This window comes from Trachurus japonicus, chromosome 16 (assembly GCF_045865225.1).
Source record: "Trachurus japonicus isolate A0001 chromosome 16, Traja_1.0".
Lineage (NCBI taxonomy): Eukaryota > Metazoa > Chordata > Actinopteri > Carangiformes > Carangidae > Trachurus > Trachurus japonicus.
The window spans coordinates 3428653-3444012 of NC_140922.1; the positions used below are offsets into that span (position 1 = coordinate 3428653).

The following is a 15360-nucleotide window of genomic DNA, read 5'->3' on the forward strand; positions in this document are numbered from 1 at the left end:
CATGCTACTGATACCAATACCGATCAGACATTGTTTACCATGTCAGGCAGCCGACCAATCAGAAAATTCCCACAAAAAATAACTGAAATAAAGTCCAACAGCTGTGAGATCAGTTCTGCACTAAATACTGTATGTCCTCAAACCAAGACACATCACATTCATCATGATGGAGGTTGTACAGTGGCACTGTCATTGGAAAGTGATTGTTTTTTAAGCATCAGACTGAACTATAGGCAAATGAATTTTAGCCAGCTTTTTCAGTCCCAATGTTGATACTGATATCTGTGATTAGTGTATCGGCCAATACCCGATATTGATGCGATATCAATGCTGAACTAATAAACTGTATACCTTGCCATGTGGGAGTGAAGGCAGCAGACTTGACTTTAACATTACTTTCCTACCTTTGTAAAACACTGCTCTGTGTTTATTATCCGTTGGCTGCTTCAGGCATCGCAAACATAGATCTGAAGTGAATAGAAGGGTCAATGGATCGGCCCCATCGACTGATTATCCAATGTCTGGGCAGATTATCCTCTCTTAATATCAGATCAGAGATCAGAGTGATAGTCGGTGTCTTAAGTCGTGTTCACACCGGCCTTGTTTAGTCTGGTTGAACCAAACCCTGAAGCGTTTACCCCCTTGGTGAGGTTCGTTTGGGTCGGTGTGAACGCCAGCCTCGAACTCCGGTGCGGCCCAAATCACCGCTCTCTGGACTGCATCATGGGGAGGTCTCAAATGAAGTCTAGAGCGGTTTATTTCTGTTTAGTTCATATGTGCGGCGTGTTTAAGTCTGCTGATCGGCACCAACATGAAAATTAGCTGATGATGCTAGAAGATGTAATTGCAAGGACGTTGTTGTACTCGCCTAAACTGTATGACCAATCACCAAATGACATTTGCAGCCACGTGACTTTTATTGACAGTTTTTGGACCGTTTGAGTTTGGCCTTTGTCAACACACACCAGACCAATTGAAAAATTGCAACGATGTATCACACTTGAGTTGGTTTGAATCGAATAACCGAGCTTTAGGTGTGAACTCGCCCTTTAACAACCTAACAACATAATGAAAACCCAGCGACTCTCTGTGCTTCTCCTGAAGCTCTGGTACTGTACGCCGCAGCTCTGATGTGTGTTTTATTAGTTTTATCTCCAAAGGACAGCCAGGAGATTAAGAGGAACTCAATCTCCACACACCTCTGCACCTTTTAGCAGAAATGTCTCGTGTTCGCCAACACTATCATTACACACATTACAGGAAACCTGGAGAGCAGCGCGGCTTATCGCGTCATGTTTCCCAGATAGTGATGGCTAACAAGACACAAATGCGGGAACGAGAGGGAAGGAAATTGTCTCAAATGAAAACAGCAAATAACAAAGTGTCTTCTCCACTTAGCAGACCGGTCAGTGCGGCTGAGTTGTTTTTCCTTTTCCATACGCAGGTGCATTGTGCAGAGAGGCCTGCTGAGAATTGAGCAATTTATTAGACATTTTTTAAAGTAATGGGTAGTCGGTTGGACTTTGATTGAATTCTTGTTTATTACACAGACTCGGGCTGTTCTTTCCTGAATGGCGCACTCATCTCGGAGGAGAAACATGCATTCCTAATCTGAGAAGTTCAGTATTAACCATCCTCGGTGGATATTTTTCAAGCAGCCGGGCTCCTCTACCCTCGCACTTGTCAGCCCCCCCCCCCCCCCAGTCTATTACATCCTCCTCCTTTTCTAAAAGATGGCAATTAATCTAATTAGTAATCAATCAGCCGTTGGGCCTCCCGCCTCCTCTGTGCTAATGGAGGATATGACAGGCCTGGACCTTGCATTATTAATACCTCCATTCCTGGAGCCCCCCCCCCCCCCTCCCTTGACGCCCACAGCCAGGGGCCATTGATCACCAACACAACCCAGTGAGCGCCGCAAGGCCTGCAGGGAAATATCTAAAGCAGTGGGAGCGGAGTTGGGAATGTGGCGTGTCGCTCTCTGTGTGGGATGAACGTGTTGAGTGGGGTTTGGAGTAATTTTGGGGAAAGGGGGGAGGGATTTTGATTTTGCCAGCTTTGCTCAGTGGAGGCACAATGCATGCATGTTGGCGTGGTGGTGCGTGGCATCTGCAGAGGGGGGCTCCCGGTGCTCCGCTGAAGGAGATGAGGGATTGTACGAGCGGTGTTAATGGGAATGTTGTGCTCCGAAAAGCTCATTTGGTTAATGGGGCTCACCTCCAAACTATTATGGCAAGATAAGGGGCCCTCTCTGAGGGACTATTTCTAGAAAATGAGATTAGAAATTATAGGACGCCACCAGCGCCGGGGCACAGCGATCGCGGCGCCGCAATGAAACAATCACGGCAACATTATCCTTCATCTGCCGTGCGTTATATGAGCAATCTAATAGCCCCAACAGCTGAAGTTCCAGAGGCCTGATAACAATCCCACCAGCTCATCTCTGTCACTGGAATCAATACTTGAACTTACTCTGCTCAGGCTGGAAGTAAAAAAAAAGAAAAAACAGCTCGACAAAACAACTAACATCCAGCAGACGGACAGAGACGTCCTGTGTCCTCTGTAACTGAATCTGCTGACCCTCATTTCTCTAACCTGTGTGCCAGCAGCTGGTAATCATGTTGGTTATCCGGTGTGTGTGTGTGTTGTTTTTGAGAACAGTCCCGAAAGACTTTGGCGGTCAGTGCTTCATTCTTCATTATCCAGTCGTGTGTCACGATTTGTGATTTGTCATCACATCAGATGATTTTGGGCACATTTGCAGTGTAGATGGAGCCGCTGACTCATTAATCATTTATTGATTGTTTGCAGTTTGCAGAAAAGTATTTATAAGTAGCTGTAGCTTCTCTGTTGTGAGGACCTGCTGCACACTCGGTCTCTTTAGGTATTGTTGGTTGTTGTTACCTCGGGCTATAGGAAACTGTAAATTGGTATTTTCATGATTTTCTAAACACTTATTGGATTTATTTGTTTATTGATAGTGGAAAAAAATCCTCAGTTCCAGCCCTATATGTGCAGCCAGCTGGTAAATTAACAGTCCCGTATGTTATCGTGGAAGATGTCGATGTGTAGTGTGATTATAAAGTAGCTCTAGGTTTTATATTAAAGGGATAATTCAACATTTTGGCAAATTGGCCCTTTGCTATAATCCCTATAGTCATAGCAGTAGGTTCGTTATCTTATATTGTCGGTGCAAGCTATTTTTAGAACGGTGGAGCAGAGCCGTGAGCTGCTCAGAGCTACGCTACAGAGGCTCATGGGATTTCTTTGTTTCCCTCATCAAACTCATCAAATACACAATCCAACAACTCCAAAACGCTGTTGTGGACAAGTTGTGACCTGCACATTCACCACGCTATGAGATAATAACAGAACGTTACCAGACAGAGTTGTTTTCGAGGCAAATTCATGCAAAACAGCTGATGCGCGTTGCCTTCAGGGACAGTTTTTCAGCAAGCAGTCTCTGCATTTACCTCGAAAAAAACTTCTCGTCTCGTAACGTTTTGTTATTATCTCATAGCGTGGTGAATGTGCAGGTCACAACTTGTCCACCAGAGCGTTTTGGAGTTGTTGGATTGTGTATTTGACAAATTAAGGTAACGAACCTACTCCTAAAACTATAGGGATTATGGAAATGGGCCAATTTGCGAAAATGTTGAACTATCCCTTTAATCAGTGAACGTATCAAAGTCTCAGTCCACAGAGAAATACACACACACACACACATTTATATTCAGAAACTGAGCCTTAAAACCATCCGTCAGAACTTCCTGTCACTTTGTGATGTCACAACAAAGCAGTCACCTGTTGTTCCTGCAGCTCCAGAGAGCAGCCTCAGAGAACAGATGTAAAACTAGACTGAGATTGTTTTTTAGTTCTTAAAACTACAAACACATCTTCCTATAGATCCACACTTGAAGGAGAATACCTAAAAAAAAAAAAAAAAGAAGATACAGAGCTTTAAAGGGAACAGAGGAGAAATGTGATGAGTGCAGATGCTTCTGTAGAGGGTTATTGATTGGTTTGATCAGTGTGAAGATGATGGGATTCACATGCTGCAGCGCTTCTGTGTTCACAGTCGATACCTCTGGATCTGTTTGCCCAACACTTGTTGGTTTCCTCCGCCTTGTCACTCATCCGTATACGTCTGTCATGAATATTGTGAGATTGGTGTCGACCTTCTCTCCCCGGCGTATTGATGGCGATGATTTGTGACTGGAGAAACAGCTGCGGCCTGTCCACAGTGTGACCAACGCGTGGGACGGCGGGAGGAAGCGGTCAGAGGTTTATGTGTAATGGAACCTAGTAAAATTTCAATAGGTTTTCAGAGCTGATGTCACTTTCTGCTCTCCACCAGGCCTTTTCCCATGACTAAAACCTGGTGTCATTTGGCCCGGCGGCCCACACACTCTCTCACCGAAGCCCCTCCCCTTCTCTCTGTGTCTTTACACCACACAGGTTAAAGGGATAGTTCACCCAAAATTCAAATTTCACTCATTATACACTCACCCTCATGTCAACTAAGAGCTGTGAGAATTTTCAGAGTCCTCCGTTCCTTCTCTGAGTTACGGGGTGGGGGGGGGGGGGGGGGTCCGTGTAGCAGTATTTGTCCATATAATGGTTGTCAATGGATACCAACTTTCTTCGTCCAAAAAGACGATTGTATTGAAGCCCCAACATGAGAAATTGTTCTGGAAAAAATTAAATAAGTCTATATTTTAAGCTTGTTTGTAGCGGTAGCTCCCAGTGTCTCGGTGTGTGTCAGTGCAAATCTTGTGTGTTCTGCACTGACCGGCGGAACAATTTCTCATGTCAGGGCTTCAATACAAGAGGGACATTACAGACGAGCAGTATGGAGGTATTTGGATGTTTTTTGGTGTGTCTTTTTGGACGAAGAAAGTTGGTATCCATTGACAACCATTATATGGACAAATACTGCTACACGGACCCCCCCCCCCCCCCCCCCCCCCCCCCCCCCCCCCGTAACTCAGAGAAGGAACGGAGGACTCTGAGAATTCTCACAGCTCTTAGTCGACATGAGGGTGAGTAGATAATGAGTGAAATTTGAATTTTGGGTGAACTATCCCTTTAAGTCACCGTAAGCCGGCCTGCCAAAGCTCCGGGGCCGCGCTCTGCTTAATTTGCAGAAGGCCGGGGTTGTTAAGTATTTACGGGCCTTCAGAGCCTCCGCCGGGCGACGCTGGGAGTCGGCCGCCGCGTTGACGTCGCTCCCAGCAGCTGCAGTCAGCTGCCTCATTCAGGAGGGGATTGGGAAAGCAACGCAGCTTATCTGCCGCGCTGCGCGACTGAGTCAGTGAGCTGGACATGCTTTATCCTTGGCTGAGGATGTGAGGAATCGCTCTGCGGTCGCAACCCTTAATTTAAGTGCCATGTGGGTGGAGGTGTATGTGTGTCTGTTTAATAGGAGTAAAGCCTGGTTACAGGAAATCCATGGACCAGTTGCCATTAGTCACCACGGGCCATCAGGGAAGGCCTTTGAGTGTGTGTGTGTGTGTGTGTGTGTGTGTGTGTGTGTGTGTGTGTGTGTGTGTGTGTGTGTGTGTGTGTGTGTTTGGGGGGTTGCTGAACTTGCAAGAACGGATTTACAGGAAGTTCATCTGTCATGAATTCTCCTTAGTGTAGTTGTGGTGTGTCTGTGGGGAGGCCGGGTAAAGGATGATGGTGGTGGTGTGAACCCCGGCTGTGCCCCAACAATGAGCCTCTGAAGAGCAGAGCTGAGCTCCAGGAGGAGGAACGTTTCAGAGTTCAAGATTCAAGATTCACTACTCTACTGCCATGTCAACAGGTTGATTGGAATTTGCTTCAGTGGGCTTCACGCACTGACAAGAAACATTCAATCTAGACATTACAAATATGAAATAAGATAAAACCAGAGTAGACCAATGAAAGGAGTATATAAGGCACCCGTGGTAGGAATACAGTAGCAGCAATCCATATTAAAGTGTGCATAGTGCACCATAAATTAAGAAAAAAATAACAAAATAATACTGATAAATGATAAATATGTAGTGTGCATAAAGTCTTGACAGCACCTTGGTTAAAACATACCATGTGGCTTCAAATGGTACTTCCTGAGTGTTAAGGAGTCAGACATCTTTTTTTTTTTTTTTTATTTAAGGAGGACAATGCACATTAATGGACATCCGTCTGTAGTCCTCCTGGCAAGGTGTTAAAAGCCATTAAAATAAACACAAGGACATAACAACAGAATTCATAAAACAGGAAAAACCCACATGTATCCAACAGAAACCAACAGACAAAAAAACTACAAAGAGAGACAATTAACATGACGCTACGATGAAAAATTTATGGATGGATAAAATCTTGGCTCTATTCTGTTCTGTAATCTGGTTCTTCTTGACATGATGCTTTTTTTTTAGAGGGGAGGAAGTTAAAAAGGCATCTTGCTGGGTGGGAGGGGTTCTTCTGCAGCCTGGCCTCCTGGATTCTGGTTCTCTCAGGCCTTGTCCACACAGAAACACAGCTTCACTCAAAACAATCTTTTTCTTGTTCTTTTTGACGCCAGGCAGCGTCCGGGAAACTAGGAAATGCACTAATATGAGACTCTTTTAAACCAAAAGCAAACTCCTCGGGGTCTCTTTAACGGGCGCGATTCAGACGCATTGTCCAAGGGACCGACAGTAGTCGACTGTTGTTGTTGTTGTTGTTGTTGTTGTTGTTGTAGACTGTACGTCTAGCTGTGTGGCTCAGGTGACAGGTTAGAGCTGTGGGGGGTATGATGTCATTGTTTCATAAAAGACACAAATACGCTGGGGCTGCGTTTTCAGATTTTCCCACTGTGACCCCTTTCCAAAAAATACCGTTTTCACCCTGTCTGGACGAAACGCCGAAACAATAAAAAACTTCTCTTCTCTTCTGCTCTCAGTCTAGTCTGATGGATGTCTGATGTCCAGGAAGCTGCAGGTGAAGCTGTAGATAGAGATGAGAGCTGCAGTGACTCCACCACGCTGCTCCTCTTCTCTTCAGCTACATCAGCTCTTCTCCTCCCCACAGCACTCCCTCCATACTGTTATGAAAACAAGTTATGGATGCCCACACAGTTTACCATAAGCGTAGGCACATGAAAGCACATGGTGCGTTTGTTCGTCTGCTGTTAAGATAGCTGACACTCAGAGTGGAGACACAGAGAGCGTGGGAGGACGTGGGAACTAGAATAATGATGAACTTTGTTGCCTGTCTGCAGCGGCTGTCATCGTGCGCGCTGTGATATCATGAGCACTTCATGGAAGAACGATAAAAATAGGAGAAGTTAAGGGGAGACACTACAGGTGAATAGGGTAAAAATTTTACATAACAGGTATCACCATGAAACTTACCACGTTCATCACTTACATTAAGACAAATATTTTTTGTATTACAAGTTTTGTCAAATTGTATGTTTAAATATGTAAATGAGGCAATATCTGATGAAATATGTGCTATTTTGCATACATTTCCAGAACTGAAATCTGAAAAATGGATAAAGCCCCTTTCAAAATTCTTGTTTTATTTTGTTGACATATTAGAGTCAGAAGTTTTTACTGAGGGGATTTTGGATATCTCTTTTTATCACTTTGTAAATGAGAAAATACTGTCACCAGCCCTAAAAAATCTAATTTTGCCATGTTTTTAGGAACAAAACGTTGTATAAATCAGGCTGTGAATGATATATCAACAATCCTCTCTGTAACAACATTCAGAATATAGACAGGAATGAAACTGGAAGGTTTGGTGTCTCTGCTGAAGTGGAGATTTCAGGCTCAGAGTTTGAGGAATAACTCTTTTTGAGAAAACAGCCTTTTAAGAACTTGTACTGTAAAATTCCATAGATTGTTAATGTAAATCATACTTTTATGATTGGTTGCGGATACGGAGGAGATGACAATTTTTGGAGCCTACATAATTGTTCAGGAGAGAGAGAGCTTTACAATGATACCTGACATGACATGGGTCAGACAACAAGCACAGCACAGTATGTCACAGTAGCTGCTAACTTTGGGTGAATTTAGGAGAAATCTACCAACAAAAGAGACAAAAGGAAGTAAAATAACTACCTTAATATTGATTTTCTACCATTTCTTTTGACTTTTCTGGAAAAAAAAGAAGAGTGGTGCTCAGCCAGGACCATGTAGCCCCTCGGCCATGTTGTGGCTGCGACCCGCCACATCTGGATCTATTTCCATCCTCTCTGCTTGTGTCAGTGTGATGTTATGACAGCAGAGTGACTGTGGAGATTATACCAAGAGGACACAGAGCCTCTCCATGGGGGCCACGTCGGCCATTGACCCCGTTTAAGCCGAAAAAAAGTCAGACCCCTGAGGTTTTCCAGCAGTGTGTTGTGTTGTGCTGTGTTGTGCAGCTGTTGTTGACCCTTCTCATGTGTGTTTCTGTATGTTTCCTCTCACAGGAGGTTTGCTGTAGACTGCTGAACGTTTCCGGGGAGAGAACCTGGAAGGGGGGGTCTCAGCCCCTACAACCCCACCCAAGTTACCCCATCTTCAAAAAAAAACAAAACAACCTACGCCCCTGGGAGAAGTGGGAGGAGTTAAACGGTCGTTTCATGTGAGAAAACCAGTCTGTAAGTTCCACACCTTTAAATCCTTCCAGTTTCTGCTCTGTTGAGTTTCTGTGTGTGTGTGTGTGTGTGTGTGTGTTTCCTTTGTGGGTCTGGGAAAAAGCAAAAAAAACAGCCAGCCAATCAGGGATCAATAGAAATATAATGTTATATTTTCAGACATTCTGCTTGTGCACAATCATGATAATCAGTACAGCTTGAACACTCATTTTCCATAAGTTCCTTGAAAACACACACAGACACACAAACAGTAATTTTCAAGAACAGCAACAAAACTGAAGTGAAACAGATTCTAATTCAAATTTTGATTCCTGTGCCAATTTTTTGAATGCAGGAACAGAAATACAGCAGCTGCAAAAATCAGTTTTATAAAATAACCACATTTTTTCCATCTTAAAAGGAAAAAAAAAACACTTCAGAACCCGTCAGTCAAGAACAGAAAATACATTTTTATCCTCTCTAAGAAGCAGTATAAGATGTAATAGTATTTGATGGCTCTGGCTCTGGATCCCTTTCTAAAATATTACATTTTACATCGGTGCCAGCTACGTCGCACAAATCCCAAAACTGTACAAAATGAATGTTTTAGAGAAGCCGCCTCTGTCATTCGCCGCAATTTTTTTTTAGTCTTTTCAGCGACTTCAGCATCTTTAGCAGCGCTCTCATCTGGCTGCTGACTTGTTTTCCTTACACACTCGGATCGCCCCGGAACTCCTCACAATGCGGCGGCGGGGTCGTTAAGATGAATGTATGAAATAACGACGTGTTTGTCTACTATGATTTCCAGTTCAGACACTGCCGGGCTCAGACTGGCCACATTAAGAAGAGCTCTGCCAGTTAATGGCTCTCCTCTGTCACTCCCCATAGCTGACTTTTTTTATAAGCTGTGAATTTGAAGTGTTTTTCTAAAGTGACAGAAAAGGCTCTAGAGAAAGAGAGAGAGAGAGTCAGCGCTCTGCCTCGCACGCCCAGGTAGACAAATGTGACCCGCTCTGGCGAAATGAGTCGGAAGTCGCAACGTTCTATTTTTAGATAATCAGCTGATAATGTGGAAAGTCAATAAAAAATCAAAATTTTGCTAATTTCAAAGAAATGACATTCAAAAACAATCTCCCAAAGTTTTATAGTCCAGATAATTGAGGAAAGGCACGCAAATGACAATTAAATTTGACTTACAACTTTTAACCCCCTAGAGAGGAGCACAACATTAGGCTAAATAAAGGGATAGTAGCATTTTTTTAAAGGGGGTTGTATGATCTACAAATAGCCCCTAAGTACTTTAATTGCAGTAGCAGACTCTCTGCACTCCTCCCGTTAGCAACGCCAGCCCATAGCCCTGCCCAGAGATTTACAACATACATTGTTGTGAATGGACCCAAAGAAACGGCCTATTTTCGTGGCCTAAAAGAGGTTTTACCTCAGGGCTATGGGCTGACGTTGCTAACGGGAGGAGTGCAGAGAGTCTTCTACTGCAATTAAAGTACTTAGGGGCTATTTGTAGATCATACAATCCCACTTTAAAAAAATGCTACTATCCCTTCTGAATCGGATAGGGACGAGCTGTAAACTGCATCTGAATCGTGATATTCTCCGCTTTCCGTGGGTCCTTGAATGGTGCAGTTATGACAACAAGGGTAGCCACGTGTAATCACATAGTACGGGACCAGATGCTAAGCTGAGCGGTAGCAGCGATGCTAAACCAAGCGTAGCATCGATGCTAAACCAAATGTAGCATGCTAACGCTTGCAGATGTTTTACAAAACATGAAATATCTTCTGAACCGTTTATGATAGAGGCGAGCTGTAAACAGCATCTGAATAGTTACCGTCTGCCTTCCGAGGGTCATTGAATGGTGCCTCTACAAGGTACGTGTAAACACATGGTACGGAACAGACGCCAAATTCACGGAAGGCTTTAAACCAGAGATGTTCTAAATTGTTTAAACGCAATTTTCTCAGGTTTTCAATCGAAAACAGTGAGTGGAAGACCATAATTAAAATGGCGATATCTTAAAACTAGGGTATCATTTTAAAGCTTATTTTCTCATCTTTCCATTGATACCAAAATCTCAATTTTGAAATTTGGGTCACTGTGACTCATTTTGCTGGAGCAGGTCACAAATAAACAGGGGTTAGGTCTCTGCAGCGATTAAACAGTACAAATGCCCACCGGTGGTTTCTCTTTATTCATGCACACTTTCAAAGCTCCACTATTGTGCCGTGATTTGTGTGTTTTGTGTGCGCGCGACACATTGTGGGGCCCCATTGTGCGTGGGTTAAAGTGAATAGCGGCCCCTCGGCTCTCTGCTGACAGCGGGAGCAGACAATGCGCTGGCGGCCTGGTGTGGAAGGTCGAATGTACAGGAACCCCGGCTCTTTGAACCGGAGCGCCGTCGCCGTGGCAGCACGAGGGCCCCGGTGGTGTGTGTGGACGGCGGCATTTTCTGCCTGTCATTATCGATGACACAAAGACATATCAAAGGGGGTGAAATGGGACAGAATGGTAGTCAATGCGGGCGCACAGGCGTGAAACATGATCAGACCGGCGAGCTGAATGGAAGTATTATTGTTGCCAAAAACCAGAGAGAGAGAGAGAGACAGCCAGGGAGATGGAGGCAGAAAGAGACTGAGTGGCATTGCTTTCATATCTTGTCACCCACTCACTTGACAATGCGGGCCCTGTGTCCTTCCCACTATAAATGAAGCTTAGTGCAATGCATAGTTTGGATGTATGAGCGGTTGTTCGTGTCCCACATGCTCCGCGGGCGAAAAAGAAAAAGGAAAAGATCTTTGTGTACCGAAGCAGAACGGCAGAGAGCTCTTGACACGTCCTGCCCTGTGTCTCAATCAGCGCAGCTTTACAGCCAGCTGAACTCACAGACCTGGAGTCATGTGACCGCTGTTATTATCATTCACTCTGCGCCTCCGCACCGGCCACGCCAGAGCCAGAGCCAGAGCCATACTGTCGCCGACTCGTCCATATGTTCAGACATCCGGCTCGTCCTCGTGGGCAGATTGCCTCAGTCACGTCTCCACACAACTTAGAGAAGTTAGTCGCAGACATTCACAAAGATGAACTCACTGTTAGAGTCTAATGTCAAGAGTGTTAGGATGTCATAAAACACTGTTTGGGCTTTATGGATGGAATGCCCTGAAGGGACTTCTTCACATTTCTGCGGCGGCAGCACCATTCATCCTATTAACCATTTTTCTATCATTGCAATGAGTCTGGAAACATTATTTTAAGGCCGAAAAACTCCGCAATGTTACTTTAATAATGGTTCATAATTGACTTGACTCTGGATAAACAGTGATGTAACCTGGAACTAGTCTGTGCGGCGGAGGGATACAACCATGAGGTGGTGACTCTAGTTGCTAACGTCACATTTAAACAGTGTTTTACACCCAGCAGCAGCCTGCTGGTAGCACCTGTCTGCTCAGTCATTAAATTAAAGGAACGTACCACCAACTCAGTGCCACACTGAGAGTGCAGCTGTCCCTTCTCTTATTTTTAATTTTCTTTAAAGAAATGATTTTACATTAATCCTTGGTCTGCTCCAGGTTTGAGAGCAGGCTGGTGCAGGTCTGTGGTTTGCACCAGGAACCTTTCCTGTCTGTGTCTATTTCTTGCCTCTGCCCTGTGATAAACTCAGGTTGACCCCTTCTGCTGCTCGCCCCGAGGGCCGGCGTCTTTGTCAGTGCCCTTATTTTCTCCTTCTACCCCTTCTCTCCCCTCGCGTTTTCCTCCCCGAGTCAATGTTAAATGAGGGCAAGGCCACACTTGGATGTGCTGTGACAAATTGGCACAGAGGAGGCAGATGGTGATGGGGAGGAGACTGGTTGTCATGCCATTTGCTGCAGCGACATGAATTGATCTCCGTGCCGCAGAGCAAAAAACCACACATGCTCCACTTGTGTAATCCTGACTTCGGCAACCACCGTACACACACACACACACGCACGCACAAGATACAGGCCAGACTGGCACACCCCAGCGAACTCTGACACACAAGCCACCCTACATCAGCCTTCCGTCCCCATTAGTATCAATGATGTGTGCAGCGGAGGCGCTTGCTAACTGTCAGAGGCTCTGCAGCTCGGCTCCGCTTGGAGAGCCAGAGGGATGCTGAGGGATTCTGACAGAGAGACAGAGCTCAGACTAATGGTAGGCTGGTGGGACTGTGGGCCTACTACACTATAGAGACACATACCATCGCTGCTGTACTGTACATGTCAGCAGCCTGTTCTATTTACAGACACCGCCGTCTTAACGATGTTTGCCCATGAGGCTTTGGTGCAGCTCCACTAGAAAAATCCCCATGGGTGTTTTTCATTGCAGCATGACGTCTGTTATGATCATAGTTTGTCTGACAGGACTGGCATTGCTTATTAGGCTGTGTCCCCCACTCCTTCCTCCTTTAGGTTTTTTTTTTTCTGCTTCTTTACAGTTACATAGGGCAGAGACTTTAAAAACACTCCCATCTCAGCTGAAGTCATGTGGCGCTGCAGCAGGGAGCGCTGTCTTGAGCTGGGGACGCACTACACAATCTTTTGCACAATTTTACCCAGGATTTACAGTCGGGCCTAGTCTGCACCAGTCAGCATGACAAGGTCCAGACTCAAATCGGCAAGTGTGTGAGGCGAACAGACCCCGCCCACCTTCAGTCACAGCAATTCAAACTGAGCCGACTCTGGACACAATCGGGTAGTCTGTACTGGTTACCAGTGATGGGAATAACGGTGTTTAAAATAACAGTGCTACTTTTTAAAAACTCTTTTAAATCAAAAAGGTTACGCCGTTACTTGACTCAGGAAGTCCCATCAGAAAATAAAACATGTAGGATGTTAAGAACTTTTTTTTTTTTTTTCAGTTCATCAACCGGCCGGAAGAAGATGTTTATCTGGAACTAACCAACGCAACCAACCTCAGTATCCCTCCACACAGGAAGGCTCCGCGACACGCTGTATCACTCTGCCTATCAGCTGTTTAGATCAGCGATATCATGTGGAAGAGGCGGAGTGATACATCGCGTCACGGAGCCTGCCTGTGTGGAGGGTTACTGAGTGAGTTGGTTAGAGCAGTAGTTGGGTAAACGAGGGTTAGAAGGGGAAGTCCAAGTCATTTGACATATTTGAACATTTTATAAAAAAGTAACGCAATAGATACTTTCTTTGTAATTATTACTACTATCATGTAGTAACTATGTTATTAACTCTTTACTTTTTGGGGAAACTAACTAGTAACTATAACTAATTCCTGTTTCAAAGTAGCATGCCCAACCCTGCTGGTTACTGACCCAGCTGGAAACACATGGCCAATAGGGCTGCCACGATTATTATTTTTTAGTTGAGGATTAATTGTCACACAAGTAATTGGGGTCGATGTAATTGTCTTTTTCTGCTGGTCAAACTTTTGCATGTTGATTTTTCAACCGTATTGAATGGCTGCATTTCTTTGGTTACATACCACCTTAACTATCTGTTAACCTGCATCTGATTCTGTCATGTTGATATTGAGACAGTCATCCAGAAGCTTCAGGGATAGCTAGCTAACTGCCGGGACAAAACTGCAGCTGCCTTTCCAAGTCTGGCCAATTGGGTGGGGTGTTGGATCGGTAACGTGATGATGTCATTAAAAGAAAACCAGTCAAATCTCAAACGGTGGAAAACAACATGGAAATAGTGGTGAAGATAGGACACTTCTTTTAGTTTCATCCAGCTGTTTTTATACAGATGAATAGATACAACTTTATTATTGAAATGTAAATAGTTAAGGCTTAATACGTAAATAGGATTAAAGGGTAGGCAGGTACATACTGTAGCTTCAGTATACTCCATTTTCAGGATATGAAATAATTATTGACTCATAAGTTTGACTGAATATAGTCTGGAAGGAAGATTAATGATTGTTGATTTTCACTATATATGAAACTACTACTTCATAAACTTAACTAAACTTAACTTAACTTAACTTCATAAACCTTCCTTCCTTAGTTTTTTTCTTTTAACTGGATTTCTCACAGCAGATAACTGCACAACCAGCAGCAGCAGCAGCGAGCCGTATGTCCTCCATGTTTGTTTACTCAAACTCTCACTACTGTGAGAGCGTTGGTGAGAGTTCGGTGCGTTCAGTTGGTTTGACAAATCGTCTCGTCTGTGATCCCTCATCTGGCACAGTCGTTTAATCTGTGATCCCCAGTTGTCTTGAAAAATCTGCAGAATTCAGTGGGTTAGTGTGAACTCCACGTCTTCTCTACATCGGTAACGACTGTGGAAATCATGTAGTGTGTCCTCAGCTTTATCAGACAGGAGCAAAGGAATTAAAGATGAATGATGATTTTCTCGCTAATGTTGGATCTCTTGACCTTTTGGCCGAGAGCATCGCGGGTCAGGTAGATCAATGTAAAGCTTGCTGGACCTGTGTGTGTGTGTGTGTGTGTGTGTGTGTGTTAGTGGAGCTGAGATTAAAACACTTTCCTGGCTCACAACAGCTGAAGAGCAGCAGCAGCAAACCTCAGCGGAACGCCTCACTAATGGAATTCACACCTTCGTTTTTCAGTTTCTTGGGAAAAGCCGCTGTGCAAAAAACTGTGTTTCTTTAACTAGAAAACACCGGACAAGTCATCACAGCAGCACAGCCTGGGTTCCATATCCGATATCTCATTTAAATAGCTTGAAATGGTCTGTGTTTAACTCTAGTCTGTTTCCACCAGAGTAAAAATGCCAGCAGCACCTCTGTGGCTCTTTCCTAATAGCAAATGCAAA

At 44.4% G+C, this 15360-nt stretch overlaps 1 protein-coding gene across 3 annotated transcripts in view; it reads left to right on the forward strand.

Moving 5' to 3' along the window:
- sema6cb (semaphorin 6Cb) overlaps positions 1–15360 on the forward strand; it is a 257350-nt gene that overhangs the window by 99864 nt on the left and 142126 nt on the right. For all 3 annotated transcript variants that reach the window (XM_085803468.1, XM_085803466.1, XM_085803467.1), the window contains exon 3: positions 8429–8599. The gene's annotated coding sequence lies outside the window, so the exon portion shown is untranslated. The remainder of the gene's footprint in view (positions 1–8428; positions 8600–15360) is intronic.